The following is a 19,757-nucleotide window of genomic DNA, read 5'->3' on the forward strand; positions in this document are numbered from 1 at the left end:
CCGGGACCCTGCTTTCGATTCTTCGGGGTTTCCACCCAGAGTGGAACTGCTGGACCATATGCTAACTTGATGCTTCGCTTTTTGAGGAACAATTGCTCTGCTTAGAAGTGAATTCTTGACTTTGGAATTTCAAAATAGCTTTCTGAGGTTCACTTGCAGAGGTGGCGGGAGAGCCGGGGCAGGTGAGAGGGCACGGATATTGTGGCTCTCGAAGGTCTCGCCCCCATAGCTGCTTGTGCTGCCCGCGCCCCAGTTCCCCGCCTCGAGAACGGGGTGTGGGGAGGGGGGATGCTGACTGAGAGCTGGTATTTGCCCCCGCAGGACGGGTCCTCGGAGGAGGTGAACTGCAGAGAAACAGTTGTACTTCTTGTGTACTTCTTGTGGGTCCGCCTTTATGGCTTGAGATCTGTGCCGTTACACTGGGCCCCAAGGTTCGCCACCGTGGAGCGTGAGCACGGTATTTTTAGCCTGGAAATATTTGCAGGATGGGAGTTGCCCAACACCTACATGGACCATAAAATAATTTCCAGAAAGCAGCCGTGGAACACCTCGCCCGGAGCCCCGGGAGTACCCGCGAGCCCTCCAAGATCAACACAGCCCCCGAGGCCCCGACAAGGAGCGCTGCTGTGTGGGGCCGGCCAGGCGGCCGGCAGAAGCCACGCCGTGTCCCTGAAATGAGACCGGCGGTCTCGGGCCGGCCCCCTGCAGCCTGCTCCCCCGCGGTGGCCAGGGGCACGACCAGGTGTCCGGGAGGGCTGATACTGGCCGTCTGTGTGTTTGTTTGGGCCCGTGTTGACCGTGGCGGCACTTCAGCGGCCCCCACATCAGGGATCTGGTCTCCGACGATCGTGAGTCCCCCACAGGGTGGGGCCTCGGTCTACATGGGCTTCTCAGAGCCCTCGGTGAGGAAGGCAGGGTGCTGCTCAGTTTACGGAGGAGGAATCTGGGCTCAGAGGGGGCCAGGCCAGGTCGGCAGGACCCTTTGAACTGGAGCCCGGCTCTCCCGCCCCAGCCCAGCCCTCCTTCCCAGTGCTGCCCCCGGGGCTGGGCGTCCCGTCTGCTCATTTCTGGGCTGATTTCTGTCGCTGCCACCACTGCACAAAGAGGCCGGGAGAGGCCAGGGTGGAGGAGCAGGCTGTGAGGCTGGGGCGGGGTGGGCGGGCGCTCCTGGCGATCCCCGCCTCGTGTCCCCCTAACTCCCCGGGGAGAGCCGACCTCTCAGGCAGGTGCTGGGTGAGGCTCAGCTGTCCCCCGAGCAGCAGGGCGACTTTGAAGGGAGGGGCTGGTGACGGACTAACTCTGCCCGATAGCTGTGGGTTTCAGGCCCGGCTTCCCCACTGACTGTGTGCCCTGGAGCAAAGCCCTTAACCTCTCTGAGCCTTTTCATCCCTGGACACAGGAGGACTGCTTAAGGCGGGGCGGTTTTAAGATGAGAGGTGACAGCATGGGGAAGCGCCCTCCTGATGCCCGGCCTAAGGTGAGTGCACAGCGGGGGTGGCGCCAACCTCCAGGGAGTGGGCCTGGTGTCTGGTTGACAGGGGGCAGGAGTCTGCGTTGGTCTTCAAGAGAAGAAGGATCCTGACGATACTCCAGGGCCGGACTCTCCAGGGAGAGGGGCCACAGGTCATGGCGTGGACACAGAATTCCATGAGAGCCGACGCCGACATTGCAGCTCCTGTCCCACCGGGCACCCCCTCCAGGGGGTGGCCCTCTTCTGATGCCCCCTGTGCAGTTCCAAGGGACAAAGGGAGCCGGGGTGCCGAGCACACGTCCTACCTGGAGCCAGGTGTGCCGGAGCTGGACAGCAGGTGGCAGTGGCTGGAAGGCAGCGGACGGAGGTTCGGAGGCTGGCCGGCGGTGCGGTGGAAGAGGTGGGTCTGGATGGAGTTCTGGGGTCCGGGCCAGTGCCCACGGCCAGGCTTTCCTCCCCACAGGGCGAACCCACACAGTGGGTTGAGTCTGTTTAAAGGGGCAGGGACAGGACCCCAGGCACCCAAAGTGCCTGCCAGCTTTCTGTCAGGCCCCTGTGCCCGGGTGCCCGCGGAGTCCCTGGCACCTCCCTTGGAGGAGGCGGAGGAGGCTTTGAAACCTTGTCTGCAGGGCTGAAGGAGGCGTGGCACCCCAGCCTCCAGAATCCCTGGGGCCTGGGAGAGCCGACCGAGAGAGGACCCATGTGAGTCTCTGTTCTCTCACACAAAATGGGGACCAAGAGACATACGCACTTGGCACCTGGTGGGCACTCAGCCAAACGAGGTCTCTTTCTCCTCCTGGGGAAGTAGGAACAAACCCCTGCCCTGCTGGCTGGTAGGAGGTTGTGGTCAGATGAGCTACAAGGTTTTGTTGGCGGTAAAGTGCTAAGTAGATGAGCAAATCATTTGATAGATTAGAAGTGCTTGGAGGAAAACAAAGGAAGGAAAGGTGACAGGTCCCTGAGAAGGGGAATCTGACTGAGACCTGAAGGAGGAGGAGTGAGTGTTTGGGGATCCAGGCAAAGGATGCTGGGCAGAGGGAACAGCCTGTGCAAAGGCCCGGGGGTAGAGACTTATCTTGGCATCTGAGCAGCAGCAGGAGGGCCAGTGTGGCTGGAGGAGAGAGAGGGAGGAGAGAAGGGCCATCAGGTGACAAGAGGGGGCTTGGGACAGGTGGGGGAAGAGCCGGATCATATGGGGCACTGGTTAATGCTGGGTCATGAGGCATGGTGTGGTCTGCCTCTCACAGGCTTGCCTTGCAGTGGAGACTCAGGCTCAGACAGGGAGGTGGGAGCAGAGAGAGGGGAATACATGACCAGATTCTGAACACGTTTGGAAAATAAAACCACTGGAACTTGCTGAGGGCTAGAGTGTGGGATGGGAGAGAATTGGGTCTCCTGCCTGAGCAACCGGAACACGGAGCGGGGCACTCACCTCAAGGGCCTGGAAGGCGCTGATGGGGTGGGGTGGCCGAGCTGGGCCGAGCCCACCTCCAGCTTCCCGGGAGATGGTGGCACCTCTGGTGGGCATGCAGAGGGCAGGCAGAAGCCCAGAAACTTCCAGAACCAGTGAAGTCATGGGACGTATCACATATGAAATGTTGGCTGATGAAGCTCGAGATGGCTCCTTTCTCCATAAGCGTGTGCTTGGGCACACACACTCACACTCACGCGTTCTCACACTCACATCTGGATCATAAAGATGTGAATGTTCACAAGGTTGTTGGTGACATGTTTTCCTCTTTATACTTTTCTATTTTCTAAGTTTTCTACAATAAATGCGTATTCCTAACATCAACCAAAAAAACCTTCTATTTTTAAATTTTTATTTATTTATTTATTTTTTTGCTGAGGAAGACTGGCCCTGAACTAACATCCGTGCCCATCTTCATCTTCTTTATATGTGGGACGCCTGCCACAGCATGGCTTGACAAGCAGTGCATAGGTCTGTACCCGGGATCCGAACTGGTGAACCTCAGGCCACCGAAGTGGACCGTGCGCCACTGGGCTGGCCCCCTCGTCTATTTCTTTCTTTAGAAGATTTCTATCATCTTAGATACAGAGATTCTGCTTTTGAAAAAACTGCTGAAAGGAATTCGTCTGAAATATGAGAATAACGTCTAGCACAGTGATGACACAACAGAGTGGCTTCTCCTAACCAACAGGAAAACGTGCAACCCTGAATGTCCCAAATAAAAAGCATCAGCCAGCTGTGGTGCGAACTGTCATGTGGCCGTGGATACTCCGTGTCTGTTGAATTTGTATAAACAGAGGCAAATATTTCTGTACGGGAACCACGAGACACAAGAGCACAGACGTGGTCGGACCCCTGGTGGGCAAAACTAAACCCAGAGAAAATGAACAGAAAAAAGACTGGAAGGAAATGTCACCGTGTCAACGTTTTCTGTGTAGAGGAAGTACAGACGATTTTTTTTTTCTTCTGGATTCTCAGCCTTTTCTAGAATTTTCTTTAAACAGCATGTATTACTTTAAGAAAGAAAAACAAGTCCCAGGCACTTTCATTTTAAGAACCCCACCCAGGCTTCAAAGCCCATTAAAACACCAGCTTCCAGGCAGGACGGCTGAGCTCCCCCGCCCCGTCCCCCCAACGAGGGCGTGTTGTCCTGTCTGTGGTGCGTGTACAGCAGGGAGTCAGTGGGTGGCGGATTCATCCTTTCTGCCCTCCGGGGGCTCCTGTGGAAGCAGAGGTGACCACCACTGGGGCTGCCTCCGACACACTGGGGCGTGGCAGAGGGGGCGGGAGAGGGGAGTGCCCCCAGCAGGGCCCAGCTTGTCCCCCTTCTCTGCCCTCACCTGGGGAGCCTCCCCAAGGTGACAGCGGGCGTCAGTTACTGGCCGAGGCCTCTGGGTGGCTCCACCTGCCCTAAGCTGGGAGGCCGGCTCTGCCCTGCCCCTTACCCCTCCCAGCTGGCGCCTTCGCAGAGTGTCTGTCCTCCCTGCTGGCGGCAGCTGAGGACCTGAGAGCCACCAACCGGGCCGGGAGGTCCTGGAAACCTCTCTCTCCTTATTCTATTCAAGGTGGCCCTCAGGGGGCCTAAAATGACCCCGTGCGCCCCAAATCCCTGCGTGTTGGGAACAGAAATACGCTGGAAATATGCTCGCATTTGTGCAGAGAAGTCAAAGATCCGGGACATGTGTCACCCAGGGGGCTGGACAAAGGTGGGGAAATCTGTGCACTTCGGGGGCAGCCTGACGGGTCCAAGGCAGGGGTGGGGGATCTGGGAGCGGGCTCCTCTCTCCCTCCTCCTCTCCCTCCCTCCTCGTCCCACAGGATGGGGCGGCCTCCGGCTTCTCTCCTCCCCTCGCTGTCCTCCCACACACCCGGGTGCATCTGAGACCGGCCCGGGCGCCCCTCCTGTGCGCCCCTCCAGCCAGGGTGGCCAGACCTTGGCCTTCAAGACGCCAAGGGAGCCATTTGGCGGGGCTGTGTAGTGGCATTATGGGAAGTTTTATTGACCAGGCCCCGCAGTCTGGATTTTCTCTAACGCAGCTGTCTGTGCTCACTCCCAGGAGGGGTGAGAACATCCAGCCACCTGGCTGAGCTTGCTGGGAACGGACGTCAGGAGCAGTAACTGGAAGGCAGTGGGCCCCCGTGGGGGCCTGGCAGGGGGAGAACTGCTCAGCGGGGCCCAGGGGCTCCCACCCGCTGCACACAACTGCCAGACTCCATGATCCGTGAGACAAAGACCTCTGTTGTCACTGTCCCCCTCCTCGGTCATGGGGTCCCCACTGGCCAGACCTGACAAGCCCTGGGCAGCACCGTCCAATCCCACCTTCGGCATCCACAGGGCCAGTAGAGGCCGCCCCTTGCCGGGCGCCCCACTCGCCTCCCTGCCCAGCCTCCATCCGCTGCCCCCACCCCGAGGCCAGGTAGGGACTGCGCTGGGGAGGAAGTAATTCACTGTATTGTCATCCTAATGCTTGTGCAATGAGGTGTGAAATTCTGTGTTTCCAAAATTTGTTATCAGCTGCGCTCCCTGTACTCCGGAGCGGGTGGCATTGAGGAAATTCGGGAGAAGCGGTGTGATTTCTGTGGCATGAGTTATGACATGCTTGTGGCTCCATGGCTGGGAGGACTCGGGCGGGAGAGGGACCTATCACTCCGGAGAGAGCCTTCAACAGGCTTCATTAGGCTGAAAACGATAACGAATATCTTCCCCTCACCTGTTTTCATTCATAACGGCTCTCTCTTATCTTTTGGCCACACATACCATTCTTTCAAGAAATTTATACATACCAGGGAGAAAAACGGGGTGAGCGTGGGGTGAACAGAGCGTCCCCCTCGCCCCAGGCCCCTCCTCCTCCTGGCTGGCGCCGGCAGGGGGCGCAGCGGGCTCACCGAGAGAGGGGTGGGGGCCCAGGCAGGGACGTGGGGCTGGGGCCGCGGCCAGCTTGACTTTCAGGGCGGAGAGTCAAACCTTCTGGAAACTTCCAGGCCCTTTCGCCTCCTGATCCCTCCAGCTGCGCTCAAATGTTAGCCAAAGGCAGACTTTCTCCAGCCATCTTTCCCCTCCATTAGACAGAAAGCAGGGCAATGGGAGCGAAAACCTGGGGCAGGGTCTCCTGTCAGGGGGCCCAGGGTGGGGGCCGGGGGCAGAAATTACCTTCAACTTCTAATTCTGGGCTTCTGCCTCCAGGAGCCCAGGCCTCAGCCCCACTCTGTCCTCCTCACTCCCAGCTGGGCCTAGCGTGGCCTCACTGTAGTCCCCACTGTCCCTACTCCCTTTCCTCCCCCATGGCCGCCAGCATAACTGCTGGAGCTTTTTAAAGCTCTGGCTTTGTCTTTCCTCTTCTCAGGACCTGTCTGAGGCTGCCCCTCAACACTGCCCAGCGGCCTGGCATTCGGGACCCCAGCTGGGCAGCCCCTCCGACCTTTAGCCTCAGGGACAGCTGCTCCCCTCACTCCGCTGGGTCTCTCTGACAAGGCTCCCAAAATAGCCGGGCACGTCGGCGCCCTGGCTCAGGCTTGTCCTGCTGCCGGGAAGGCCTCCCCCTCCCCTGCATTTGGCAAACTCATTTGTACCCTTCAAGGCCCATCCCCAAGGTCACCTCCACTGGGAAGCCTTCCAAAGGCTCTGAGGCCCTGCCTGGGCCTCCTCAGCACAGCAGCCGCCGCTCAGCCGGTGGGAGAGGGCCCTGGTCCCGCTCCAGGCTCAGGTCGATGGGCCCTCCGGGTCCTCCTCCTCTGGGCACTGCTGGCTGTCAGCTGCCCCGGGCGCCCACTTGGGGCACAGCGGACCTGGGAGTCGGTCCTGACATCGTTTCCATCTTGCAGGCCGGGCCTCCGAGGCTCAGAGAGGTCCTAGCAGCTTGCCCCGGCCCCACAAGCCTGTCTCTCAGCCTGTCTATCTATGCTCTTCTCTGCAACACTACCTGCCCTTTACGAAATCCCAAGTTCCTCCAGCAACAGGGAGTCCACTCCCCAGTCCCAGCTGGACTCCGTACCAGGGGTTCCAGTTCACCAGCTCCAGGGCCCAGGTTGGGCGGGAGTCCCCAGGACACCAGTTGCTCTTTCGCCACTGAGCACGCTGGGAGGCCTTCCACAGGGGCCCAAGGGGCAGGGGTCAGCCTGGCTCTGGTGCTGCGTCTGGCCCAGACCAACCCTCGCAGGATGGGCTTGTGTCTTGACAAGCGACAGGGTTGAGGCAGGGTCTTCAGGTAGAGGGAACAGCTCCAACTGAGGCCTGGGGTGGGACCTTGTGGGCGGTGGGAAGCAGGGAGCAGGCAGTGGTCAGCAGGGCTGTGGCATCAAGACAAGAAGGCTGGCACCAGAGGTGGGGCAGAGGGGGCGTGGACGGGAGGGAGGCCCTCGCTGCCAGCCTGGTTGCTGTGCAGAACGGCAGGGGTGTGACAAAGGTGCTGGAACTGGGTTTCGGGAGGGGAGTGGGCACCAAGATCCAGATGGTCTTTGGGTTTTGTCATGACCACCCCAGGCACAGAAAGGGAAACTGAGGCCTGGGCTGGGGGGGCGGGTGCAGTGACGGGCCAGCCCTGCTCTGGCCCAGAACACCTACATGTCCACATGGGCCTGCTCGCCCAAGCCCGTGCCTCATGGTGGCCCATCCCCAGCCTGCAGCCCCCTGCCCCCTGGGCCGAGAGGACAATGTGGAGGAGTGAGCAGCATCTGGGCCGCCTCGCTGGGCCCTCTGTCGCTTGTTCTGCAGTCACGGTCTTCAGACTTGCTAATCAGTCGGTAACCGCACACCCCGAGAATGTGCCTGTCTCGATTACACGGTCCACGCTCCAACTCTGCCTTCCGCCTCTTTCTGGGGACGCTCGGGGAGAAACCCAGCGGCCTCCCTTCTCTCGAGGAAGTGTCCCCCGCAGATGTTTTTACAAAGTTGGGGCCAGGGAACATACGAACAAATGCCACGATTCGTGTTTGCAAAACCCTCCCTGCCAGCTTCTGTCTTGAGAGGCGGGGGCTAGGGGAGGCGGGCAGATGTGGACCCCGGGCATGTGGCCAAGCACTCTGTTCAGGGCAGTGTTCCCCATCGCAGGCGGAACTAAGCAGCATGCAGGACCCGGGAAACTCCGTGACCGTCGGGGGCTCCGGGGTGCCTGCGGGCCAGCCCACTGGCCAGTCATCGCCCGGCCGCCCCCAAGCAGGTGGCCTGGCTCCGCAGATGGGGGGCACCCAGTGGGGGGCTCCCCTGCCCTTCAGAGAGGCTCAATTACCCCAAAGGTCAGCGGGCATGTTCCTAATTATTGTAATAACAACAATTAGTAGGAGTGTTGATTGCGAGGTCCCAGTACTCTCGCTCCTAACCCAGCCGCATGGCCTCGCCAGGGCCTGAGAGGGGGCACGCAGGGCACGGGCCCATAGCCCCATCTTACAGATGTGGACACTGAGGTCCAGTGGGCTTCAAGACACCCGTTCCAAGGCACCGGCCGGGCAGTAGTGGGTGGGACCAGGCGCTGGGTTTCCGACTGTTAACTTTGGAAGTGAAGTTGGCATGGGCATCAGTGCAGTGGGGAGGAGGTATCTTTAGGGCTGTGGGGGGGTGGTCCTTGAGGTCACATATAGACGGTGATCTCTATGGTTTCCTGCAAAACCAGCCCTGCTCAGGGAGGCCTGGCCACCCACCTCCTTTGTGACATTTATTGGGACACTCTGAGCTGACTGGGGGGTTCTCCCACCCAGGCTCCCACAGAGCGGAGGAAGACTCTTGTCCCCAGGGAGTAACCTCCAGCAGCAGGGGACCCTCCTGTCCCCGAATGACCATGTCCCAGGCAGGACGAGGAGCAGGAGGCCCAGGGCAGTCTGGTGGGGGTTTGGGCTGAGGCTTAAAACCATTGGGGGTGGCGGAGGAGGAGAGCAGCGAAGGAAGGCATCCTCCCCATGTCCTGTGGGGAGCAGAGCAGCCTGGACGGGTCCACCAGGGTCCACGTGGGACCGCCAAGATAGGCCAAGCTCAGAGAGAAAAGAGCAGACTGTGGGGTGGAGAGACAACTTGCTGACACCCCCAGGGTCTGGGTAAATGGCTGCAGTGAGCCTTGGAGCCAAGGAATAGGAGAGAGAAAAAGTGAAGTGAGGGGCCTTGTGGGACCATGACAGAAAGGATGGAGCAAGGGACATGTGAGAGTAAGGAGCTGAGCCTCTGGCAACAGGGGGCCCCCCGAAGAATCAGGAGGAGCTGCCACTGGGGGAGATGGGAATAGACCCACTTCACCGCCTGACCCTAGGAGAGCCATGCGCATCTGTGAGGGGGCTGCCTGGAGGAGGTAGCAGGTCTGAGATGCAGCGGGCTGCAGGAAGGTGTGTATGGAGTGGACCTCCTACTGCAGCCCCCCGGGGGCCGGTGACTCCCTGGCCCGCTTTCTGGGAGCCGGCTACGTTGCTGTCCTGCGTTTGCAGAGCGGAGCCCGGCTGAGGGAGCCCCAGGAGGGAAGGCCCTCCTTGGGGTGGAACGAGCCGTGGAGGCTTCTCTCTGCAGCCTCAGAGCAGCGTTTTAATTAGTCAAGTTCTCAATCATTTTTACTGTTCCCCACACACGGAGGGTTTGTTAAAAGCCAGGCCAAGTTAAAAATACTGGTGACAGGGATGTGCAGGAGGAGGGAGTCGCCAAGACGGGCACCCTGACCACGAGGAAGCTGGAGCAGCTCCTCCCGAGGGAATCCCTGAGCACGTCCTGTCCATGCCCCAGCTGGAGGGAGGCAGGGCGGCCACCGCAGTTGCGCCAGTCTGGCTCTGCCTGTGCTGAGTGCAGGGCGGGACCAGGCCTCTAGCCCCTCGGTGCCAAAAGGCATGGGCACAAGGGCAAGGTGCGGCCCTCTCCTGAAGGCACCCCAGCTGCCCGCTCCCCTCCAGGAACTTCCGGTCCATGGGGAATGTGTGTGGTGCAGGATATACGCAATCAACCAGCCGCCAGCCTGGGCAGAAGCCCTCAGGGTCAGGGGCAAGGAGTCTGGGAGGTGGTTGTGGAAGTGCTCCTGGAGGAGGTGGCACTCGGCACGGGATAGGCCTGAGGGGTGGGCACAGGGTGGACGTGTCAAGTGAAGCCCAGCATGAGCCAGGGCAAGGAGGTCAGAGAGTGTGGGCATTCGGGTGTGTCCTGCTCAGGGACAGGCCTTGGAGGCCAGGATGAGGTATTGGCCTTCATGTTACAGGCACCGGGGCAGTGCCAGTATCAGGGAAGCATCTCATGAGTGAAGCCCTCGGTGCCCTCCCCAGGAATGGCTCATGCCTCCCAGAGGGTTCCAGGTCCATGGATCCGGGGACACTGAGCCCAAACCCACCTGCTCCACCACCTTCCTCAGAGAGAGTGAACAGGAGGGCTACCATGACTCTTTGTGGGGGGCCACTAGATGACTGGCTCCTGGCTGAAACTAAACTGTCATCATTGTCATGAGACAAGCATTTGTGTCTACAAAGATTGGCATCATGCCACACACAATCCTGGTTACCAGGCCTCAGTTTACCCATATGATGAGAGAAAGAACTCTCCTATCTAATGTTCCACAGTAGCATCCACCCAACCATACATCCATTCATCCATTGTCCATTCATTCATCCATCCATTCATTCATTCATCATCCATCCATCATCCATCATCAATCCATCCATCATTCACCATCCGTCCATCATCCATCATCAGTCCATCCACTAACCCACCCACCCATCCATCATCCCTCATCCATCCATCCATCCATCCATTCATCCATTCATCATCCGTTCACCCGTCTATCATCTGTCCATCATCTATCATCAGCTCATCCATCCTCCACCCATCATCCATTTCACCCATTCATTCATCCATCCACCCATCCATCCATCCATCATCCATCCATCCATCATCCATCCTCCATCCATCCATCATTCACCATCTGTCCATCATCCATCCTCCATCCATCCATCATTCACCATCCGTCCATCATCCATCATCAGTCCATCCACTAACCCACCCATCCATCCATCATCCCTCATCCATCTATCCATCCATCCATTCATCCATTCATCATCCGTTCACCCGTCTATCATCTGTCCATCATCTATCATCAGCTCATCCATCCTCCACCCATCATCCATCCATCATCCATCCATCCATCATCCATCCTCCATCCATCATCCATCATCCATCCTCCATCCATCCATCATTCACCATCTGTCCATCATCCATCCTCCATCCATCCATCATTCACCATCCGTCCATCATCCATCATCAGTCCATCCACTAACCCATCCATCCATCATCCATCCATCAATGCTCCATCATCCATCCGTCTATCCATCCATCTATCATCCATTCATCCATCCATCTACCATCCATCCATCCATCCCTCCATCTATCATCCATTCATCCACACATCCATCCACCCATCCATCCATCTATGCATCATCCATCAATCTATCCATCCATTCATCTTTCATCTGTCCATCATCCATCCATCCATCCATCATGTATTCACTCAACAAACATGCCCTGGGCCCTTGCTACATGGCCAGGACACAGAAGAGAATCAGACATGCGCTGAGGCCTCCAGAGCCTTCCCACCACTTCCCACTGCATAAAGTGGCTCACTGGCATCTAAAGCTGAGCATGACAGAGGCCGAGTTCTGAGGAGTAAATAAAATCAATGTGAAACCACTTTGAAAGTTAAAAGCACAATTAACGCATGTGTTCCGCCTGTAAGGACAATTGTTGAGTGCTTCCCAGGGCCCAGGCCACGAGGTGGCTTCCTCTTTGCAGTGTATGGGAATGGGAAGGGGCAGCATAGAGCGTCTACCACGCCCCAGATGACTGTGGGACACAGTAATTCAATTACTGCTGTCTTCCATTAGTGGAGGTGTCAGTTCAAATCCTTGTCTCTCCACCAGACCAGGAACTCGCAGAGGAGGGAGGGCGAGTTATCCTTACTCAATTAATCAATTACACCCTTGCTCAGCATCTGCAGCCTCTCCACCTGGAAACATCCTCGAGTCTCTCCCATCTTTAAATGCAGACACACACACAGACACAGACACACACACACAGATGCACAGAGACACAGACACACACAGACACACACAGACACATACACAGACACACAGAGACACAGACACACATACAGACACAAACACAGACATAGACACACACAGATGCACAGAGACATAGACACACAGAGACACACACAGAGACACACACACACAGACGCACAAAGACAGATACACACACAGAGACACACATACAGACACACAGACACAGACACACACAGATGCACAGAGACACAGACACACACAGACACACAGACGCACAGAGACACAGACACACACAGAGACACACACAGACACACAGACGCACAGAGACACAGACACACACAGAGACATACATACAGACACACACAGACGCACACAGATGCACAGAGACACAGACACACACAGACACACAGACGCACAGAGACACAGACACACACAGAGACACACACAGACACACAGACGCACAGAGACACAGACACACACAGAGACATACATACAGACACACACAGACGCACACACATGCACAGAGACACAGACACACACAGAGTCACACAGACACACACACAGACACACACACAGACACACACACAGACACACAGAGACACATACACACAGACGCACAGAGACAGACACACACACAGACACAGACACACACAGATGCACAGAGACACACACAGAGACACACACAGACACATACACAGAGACACACACACCATTTTGCAAAATGAAGCTCTTTGCTGCCTCTCCTCTCTCTTCCTGTTCACAGCCCCGGTTTATCTCCTCCAACACCTCACCTCCTACTCACTCCACAGCCCTCTGCAGCCTGCCCTGTTCTGCCCCAGAGGCACCCACCTAACCCGCCCCGGTGGCTGCCTCTCCGCCTTGGTCTTAACTGACGTCCCAGCAGCATTGGGGACCAATGGCCACTCCTTCCTCACTCTCTTTTCTCTGTTGCTCCCTGGGATTCCTCTCTGCTTTTATAAAGATGAAGATTTGAGAGTGTTCAGGGATGTCAGTGAAGGAGCCAGTGGGACAAAGGGAGCTGGAGAGGTAATGGGGTAACAAGATGACAGGAAGCTGCCGGCTCTGGTCCCCACCTGTTTTCTGGCAGCTTCTGTGTCCTCTGTGAACTCTTCTCCTTTCCTATTCCTTAATGCTGTGGCATGATGGGGCTTCCTTCCCCACCAAATCTCATCATTCCCCTCCACTCTCCATCACGGTGCACTGCCACCCCGGGGGCACGGCTCCCAGCCCTGAGCTCCCTGCCGAGTCCCAGCTGCCGTCCTTGCATCTCAGACTCCACACAGCCCATGCCCACCTGCACCTCTCCCACCCCGGGCCATGCTCCTCCATCCGCTCGAGCCATCGTGGTTGCAGGCTGTGACCCAGGCAGCGGGCCATGTGCACGGGTGAAAAGTCAGAGCTGAGGAAAGTCACATGGGGAAACTGAGGCCCCAGAGAGAAGGGCTTGGCCCAAGATCACCCAGGGCCCCACCCAAATCCTCACCCTGGCCCACAGCAGGGGTTCTGCCCACGTGGCATCCTCACAGATGCCAGCCTCCCCTGCCCAGGCCGAGGATGTGTCTCAGCTCATGTGGAGGTTTGGGGGCTCCCGGCACGTGTGGCCTGGTGAGGTCCTTCCATTCCAGAAGCCGTCAGCTGGGCACTGCTTCAGGCCAGAATGCATCCCAGTCAGTGAGGGCCTGGGGCATGAGGCCTGGGCTCCAGCCCGGGGACCTGGGTTCAAATCCTAGTTCTGCCCCAAAGAGGCCTCTCCAGCCTCAGTTTCCCTGACTGAGAAGGGGACAGTTGGGTTTGATGATGCTGTAGGTTGTGTGGGCTCTTGTCCTTTTGTCCTTCTGCCCTGCTCTGTGCCCCTGGAGGCCCACCCACACACCTGCGACAGCTGTCTGCCCTGTGCTCCCAGCTGGACGAGGTCCGGGACAGCCGGGCCGGAGGGGTCCCCGTGGTCTGGAGCCTCCTCCACCAGAGGTGGCGCTCAACCCCACCCTCTCTGCCGGCTCTCTCAGCTTCCAGTTGGGGCGCCGGCCTCCCCCCTTGCCCCATAGGCCCCCGGGGGGTGCCTAGGCCTGCTGTTACCCCTCCACTTTCCTCACACCCCACCCACATCTCTGTAAATAGCCCTTTATTAAACTCTCTCCACATTCACCATCTTGTGCGTGCCATCTGTTTCCTGCTGGGACCCTGCCTGAATCCTGCTAGCCTCCCCAGCCCTCGGGTTCAAGTCTCCTTGTTAACTCAAGCTGTCAGGGGGGAAGGACGAGCTGGGCACAGATCCCCAGGAGAGGATCGGAGGTGCTGGATCAGGGTGGTGGGCCTGGAGGATAGCGTTCAAGGAACCCGGATGGCGATGGACCCTGCCCGTCCCTTGGCAGCTTGCCCAGAGCTTCCCCATCCTGCCTGTATCATCGGGACCCTATTTCAGAGGCGCGGCAGGGCCAGACCCTGAGCACCTCCTAAGGCCCAGTGCGGGGCAGGGGCTTCCAATTCATACCCCTGCAAGACTTCTCCAAGGAGGGGTGCAGCTACAGCCCCCCAGGGGAGTGGGCAGCGGCCCAGGGAACCTGAGCCAGCTTCCCAAGCTCACCCACCACCCACCCCAGTGCCCCTCCCTTCCACCCCTCCGCCTTGTGCAGAGAAAACACAAGAAAACAACAAATGCAAGATTGCTTCCCCATCTTCTTTAGTAAGCAGGAAAAAAAAACCCCAACCGGGGTGAGAATGTGCTGGCGGGGTCCCCTCCACGCCCGCCTGGATCAATGGGGCTCCGGTTGCGGGCCGTGGACAGCGCAGGCTGCTGCCCACCGCTCGTGGAGGGAAGGCAGACGGAAGTAAAACACAACCAGAAATAATTGGCCCATCAGAGAGAAGCAGCAGAACGGCGCTGAAAAGAAGCTCCTCTGCAGGCTGGAGGCAAATCTTCGCAGGGAAGAGGGGCTCCCCGGCCTTTGAAAGACCATTTCCCATCCCCAAGTTGCCCCCATTCCTGCCAAGTGCTTCCTCATCGATTCCCCAATAAGATGGTGCAATTCATTCTGCAAATACTTAATGAGAACCCGCCGTGTACCTAACTCTGAGCACGCAGCCTGCCAGAGCTGGGATGGGTTTGGGTAGGACGGGGCCCCTTCCTCCCTCCCTCCTTCCCTCCTTCTTTCCCTCCTTCCTTCTTTCCTTCCCTCCCTCCTTTCTCCCTCCTTCCCTCCCTCCCTCCTTCATTCTTTCCCTCCCTCCCCCCTCCCCCTTCCGTCCTTCCTTCCTCCCTCCCTCCCTCTCTCCTCTCCACCTCCCTTCTGTGAAGAGTTTAAGTAGGGCTGTGCTCTGGACAAACATGCATTTAGAAAACTTCTCTCTGACTTCTGCCCTGCAAAACCCCTGGGAGTTGGGAGGCCTGGAGTCTGGCGGCTTGGACCACGGTGGTGGGGCTAGGACAGGGGTAGGGAGTGGCTAGGAGGGCCCCTGGGGAGGTGCAACCCCAGGACTTGGGGCCTGCGTGCACATGGACAGGGTGAGGCCAAAGGAGGAAAGAGTTCGAGTTGGCCTGGGCAGCTGCAGGGTGGCCTGCAGGATGACAACGGGGGTGAGCATTTCAGAGGGACCTCCAGGGAGATGCTTCGGGGGCAGTGGGGCTCCCAGCTGGGCACCAGCTTTGGAGCAAGAAGTCAGAGAAAGCTGGATTCCACGGTAAGGACCTGCCAGTGGCTAGGCAGGCCAGAGGCCAGGGCAGGAGGAAGAAGGGGAGAGAGTGAAGGAGAGAAGGCGGTCAGCCCAGCAGGCAGCCTTGTTTTCTCCAATTCCCTCACACCGAAGCAGTAAAGAGAGGACCCCCACCCCCCAGTCCCAGCTAGACTCCTATTCTTGCGACATGATGTTTTCTGTTTTGAGTCTGTGGGCTTTCTGGTCAGATCCCTTTAAATGAGGAATCCCAGGGGTTCCTCAAAGCACTGTTTACCATCAACTTTTGCAGTCACCCTGTGGGGCTCCAGGCCCCAACATTCTAGTCTTGCTCTGCCAATGATTTGCTGTGTGACCTAGGGAGAATTGCTCAGCCTCTCTGGGCCCCAGCATCAAGTTCTGTGGCTCATAGAGGAGCCCCACAGGTGGAGAGAGAGGAGGAACTGACATTTCTGTGCAGGGATCAAATTAAGGCCCATCGTAAAAGGCCAAACTTGAGCATGGGTACCAAGCAGCCCCCGTGTGTGTTAGGTCGGGGGAGCTGGGGTCTGCTGGGCTCGGCTTCGCCTGCCCCCCATCCCTAGCTGGAGCGTGGCTGAAGAAAGCCGGGTAGGGCCTCTGGAGGCGCGCAGCATCACCATAGGAACAGACGCACGAAGAGCAGCGCGGAGGAGCCAGGCGCTGGGGGAGGTGGGCAGGGGCGGGTGACAGTGAGGGGCTGCTGGCTGTGGTCTCAGTGCAGCTGCCCCTACCTTCCACATTCCCAGTAAAAGAACTAGAGGCCCTGCTGGGGAGAGAACAGGGTTGGGGCACCACTGTCCTCTCAGGGATACTCTCCCCAGGAAGCCCAGTTGAGGGGGTCAGCAACCATGGAACCCAGAGATCAGAGGTAGCGAGAGGGCACGGGCTGGAGAGGGCCACACGGCTGAGACCAGTTGCTAGGACACACGATCTTTCCGAGGGGCCCATAGTAACCCTCCGAGAACACTCTGTGCCTCGTTCATTTATTCATTAATTCACTTAATCCACAAACACCTCGTGGGCAGCCCTGCAGGGCTGAGCAAGACGCTCCTGGCCCCGCCGAGGTCACACACACGTGCAAAATCCATTAACACCAGGCGAGAAGACGTCAGGCGAGAAGACGTGTGTGTTCGTGTTCGGGGTGGATGGGGGTGCTGGGAGTGGCTGGGAGGAGGCCACAGGCTCCCCGGCTTCCAGTCTCAGGCCGGGACCCACCCCGGGCAGGGCAGGGGCTGGGAGGACCTCAGAGGAGGACTGCAGGGAGGAGTGAACCCCTGGCGCCCTGAGCTGTCCCAGGGCCCTGCTTGGGGTGTGGGGCAGCGCCTTCCTTTGCGAGGGATCCCTAATGCCCAGGATGGAGTAAGACGCCGAAAACACTCTTTTGAATAAGATTGAATGAAAATGCTAATGCTTTCTTACAAATAAGAGAATAAATATAGTACAGGAACATCTTAGATTCCTCGAGAGCTGTGTGTTTCCACATCCCTGAACTTGACAGGTGCGGCAGGCCGAACCGTGACGCGTGGTTTCCTATTTACAGACCCAGACACGGAGACGGAGAGAGGTTATGATTCTGCCAAGGTCGCCCCGAAAACTCCTAAGGTGGGGCCAGGATGGGGGCCCTTCTTCCCGGGGCTCAGGGCTCAAGAAGATGGCTTCTTCTGTGGCTAAGGAGATCCCCTGTTTCTGCTGGACCGAGGGGCACTTTGCTGGCGCCTCTGAAGGTTCAGCTGGCCAGGCCCTCCTGGGACGGTGGCGGGCGGGCACCGCAGGGATGGGTGGGGGTGGCTCCGCTCCACTCCCGGGACTCCGCACAAGTTTGGGCAAGATGTGTTCGTTGGTTGACCCGGGTATGAGAGAAGGGGGATTCATGTTCTCTGGACTGTTTGCCAGCATAGGGGAGGCCATAGAACATTCAAGAATAGTTAAGAGGGATTTATATCCAAAATGCAGAAAGTTTTGTCACTTTCTTTCTCCAGCCTAACTCTGCCCTCGTCACAGTGAACAAGCCACACTCTAACCATCTCACCCGTGCACGTGTGCACACGGAAATCCTGTGACGGTATGCCCTGGAGAACTCCTATGCACACCCTTGCACACACAGCTGGACGCCCCTCCAGGAAGTGCTGAACCCCCCTCCCCTCACATGCCCAGCTCCCCCTTTGCTGCCCTCCTTCCCAGCATGCACACCCCTGCATCTCAGCGGTCTGTAAGCACCCATCTCCCCAACCCTTGAACTCCTGGAGGTGAGGGACCACCCTGGGACCCGTCATTGTCCACCCTGCTTCCCCAGCAGAGCCTCAGGCACACAGTAGGAGCTCAGCCAATGCCGAGCGGATGAAAGACTACATTTAAAGAGGAGAGCCTCCGTTTTATGGAAAATTAACTTCTGGGAATTTCTGATGAATGAAGAATTATTGTACTTTTTGCCAAAGCCTGCATCGACAGGCTAAGTGATGAAAAGACTCCTTTTTCCTCTGGCCCTGATTTCCTCCCTCCTGAGTGGGGGTGAGTTTACCTACAAGGTGTGGGGGCGGCGAGGAGAGCCGTTATTAACCCCTCCGGAGACCCCAAGAGCGCCCCACGCCCACAGCATGACTCAGTGGCACCCTTTGAGAGGAAAATTTGATTGATGACGTGGACAATTAGACTTGTGAACCTGACATCCATGTCGATTCCAATGGCGAGAAAGGAAGCGAGAAAATCTATTTTTGAATGCTACCGTCGATGATGAGAAATTGGTTCTGTTTGGGGAAGAGCTGCCACCCCACAGCATCAACACTAAATATGGACACGTATTTACCGCGTCCCCCGCCTCGTCTGCCCTCTTGTATTTTTCCCTCATCCAGCACATGGCGGGGCCCGGAAGCTGCTCCTCCTCTGCAGTGTCACATGCAGGCCCCCGTCTGCGGCCCGCAGCCCCGAGAGCCCTGCGCCATGGGCCCGGGGCCGTCACGTGCCTCTCCAGGCCCCGCACGAGGCCGGGAGTGGAGCGTGAGCCTCCACGGCCATGGTTGCCCGCCAGCTCCGCTGAGCGCACCGCCACTCCAGACTGAAGAGGCCTCTCTCTCATTGAACTTGAAACCGAGCCGTCATGTTCTCGGGCCTACATGTGCTCGGGTGGGCCTCTCGTTTCCCTGCATCCTCCACCCCCGGGGACGCCCTCCCCTGGGCAGAAAAATGGAGAATTTCTCTCTCTAAAGATGGACTTTAGCTCGGGGAAAGAATCGGAATCGTCGCAGCTGTGCATCTCTTGGGGGTTTGCATGAAGCCCTCACAACCCCCTAGGTGGGTGAACGGTGCCCCCATCCAACGCGGAGGGCAGGGCCTAGAGGCCCCTGGGGTCTTCCCTCTCTCCCCCTGTCCTGCTCGCTGTCACCACTGTGGAGGCCCAGCAGACCCTTGGGATCCCAGCACTGCTGCTCATTAGCTGCACACCTGCGTCAGGGGCTTCCCACCTCAGTGTGCTCATCTCTGAAATGAGCCTTGCACTCCTGGCCCAGCCTGGCTGTGAGGAGGCCCAGCTCTGTGCAGTTAACTGGGAGTCTAAGTCCGAGGGGGTGGTCACAGGGAGGCAGAAAAGGCAGCTCCTCCTTGTCTGTCAGCCTCCTGACCCAGAGACTGAGGCCTCACGGTGGGAGATCCCTGCCCCGCCATCTCTAGGACCTTTCTGGAGCTCTAGTCAGGCCACCTGAGTCTTCGGACAGCGGCCCTGCCTTATGAAATGAGCAGTCCCTTTGGGAGACGCTCCCACTCGGGCAAGACCAGGGAGCTGCATCCTCTCCTTGAGGGAGGATGGATGGTGCCCGGTGTTTGGGCGGGCGGAGGGGGGATGAGGGCTCTTTGGAGTCCTTGCTGGGGCTCAGCTCCCCTGACTGTATAATGTCCCGCTAGGACTGGACCAGTGGGGGTGCAGTCACCTCCCCAAACTGCGACCCAGTCTGGGCAGAAACAAAGCCTCAGGCTAGGAGATTCTCAACTGGGGGGGGGGGGTGTAGAGCAGTATGCCAAGGTGGGGCTGAAGCCCCACTAGCCGCCTTGCCCTGCTGTGCATGCCCCAGACTAGCTGTCCCAGAGCCTCCTCCAGCTGGATCCTGC

The 19,757-nt window shown here is 58.3% G+C and overlaps 1 long non-coding RNA gene across 1 annotated transcript; it reads left to right on the forward strand.

Annotated features, from left to right (window-relative positions):
* Nucleotides 1-1,074: 1,074 nt before the first annotated feature.
* Nucleotides 1,075-3,974, forward strand: LOC139079304 (uncharacterized). The gene is made up of 3 exons (XR_011532822.1): nucleotides 1,075-1,477; nucleotides 1,733-1,871; nucleotides 3,326-3,974. It is a non-coding gene; the product is annotated as an uncharacterized lncRNA (long non-coding RNA).
* The last annotated feature ends 15,783 nt before the right edge of the window (nucleotides 3,975-19,757 follow it).

This window comes from Equus przewalskii, chromosome 25 (genome assembly GCF_037783145.1).
Source record: "Equus przewalskii isolate Varuska chromosome 25, EquPr2, whole genome shotgun sequence".
NCBI lineage: Eukaryota > Metazoa > Chordata > Mammalia > Perissodactyla > Equidae > Equus > Equus przewalskii.